The 1,097-nt window shown below is 35.9% G+C and overlaps 1 protein-coding gene and 1 long non-coding RNA gene across 3 annotated transcripts in view; both read left to right on the plus strand.

Moving 5' to 3' along the window:
* The window catches only part of LOC102309116 (polymeric immunoglobulin receptor), a 17,887-nt gene that overhangs the window by 9,066 nt on the left and 7,724 nt on the right, over window positions 1-1,097 (plus strand). The gene's annotated exons all lie outside the window — the stretch shown is intronic.
* Window positions 7-909, plus strand: LOC102308921. Its single transcript, XR_317946.3, has 3 exons — window positions 7-158; window positions 458-559; window positions 652-909. It is a non-coding gene; the product is annotated as an uncharacterized LOC102308921 (long non-coding RNA).

Below are 1,097 nucleotides of genomic sequence, written 5' to 3' on the forward strand. Positions count from 1 at the left end.
TTCTACAGTAAAAACTCCTGGAAAAACTGTACCTTCTACAGTAAAAACTCCTGGAAAAACTGTACCTCCTACAGTAGAAAATCTTGTAAAAACTCAAACTTCTACAATGAAAACTCTTGGAAAAGCTCAAACACAAACTTCTGGTCAACCTGTTAAAGGTACAGTATATACAATATGTGTTTTTCAATTCATTAATATTGTGAGGTCAAGTATGTTATCACTCCATAAGCTTTGGTTACTTTTATATTTTCATGGCTACAGTTACAGTAAGTCCCTTGGGGGTGAATGTACGTCACACCAAAATGACCCTAAGTGCAAAAACAGCTATGGTTGTGTGCACCAGTAGTCAACAGCTGCAACTATTAATAAAATATAATCTAAACCCACAGTTCTGCTAAGTGTCTTTCAGAAAACCATAAAAAGGAAGTTTGTATTTTTACTGCATTCTGCTTTTCAGATTCAGCACTTTATGTTCCTTTCACCGTTCCCCTTGTGCTGCTGCTATTGATAGGCATCCTTGTGGTTGTAGTTTACAAGTGGAAACATTACAAAGTAAAAGGTATATTTTACATTCATACACATGCAGAAAGTCATCCACTCAAATGTGCATGCGAAAAGAGCATAACCGTGTTTTCTGCTGTGTGTTTTCAGAAGATGAAGCCACTGTGGACACAAATGCACCCAAGGCAGAAGGTTTAGAGGAAGTGATTGATGCGATGGAAAATGATGTAAGAAAACTAAAGTACAAATTGTGTCATATCTATAACATGTCTCACCATAAACTTACAGGATAACGCAAAAAACAAACTGATTCTTAGTTGTGTTTAATACAATACCGTGCAAAAGTCTCGAGTCATTAATAATTTATGTTTTATTTAAAAAGGCCCAGACTTGTACGGTAATTTTTTTTAATTGCCCTTAAGCCACAGTTCTCCAGGAATTCTGAAGGTCTTTCAGAGTTATTCATTGGGTGTGTTTTTTTTTTTCCATTCAGTTTCAGTCCGGTCCTTGTATCTGACCTACTCTAACTCAAGATGTTTGGTTCTGAAGCAAAGTATTGAACAGAGGCATTGATAACTGTCAGTCCATTTTGTTTA

This window comes from Haplochromis burtoni, unplaced genomic scaffold (genome assembly GCF_018398535.1).
Source record: "Haplochromis burtoni strain Fernald_Lab_line unplaced genomic scaffold, NCSU_Asbu1 Contig_1506, whole genome shotgun sequence".
Taxonomy (NCBI): domain Eukaryota; kingdom Metazoa; phylum Chordata; class Actinopteri; order Cichliformes; family Cichlidae; genus Haplochromis; species Haplochromis burtoni.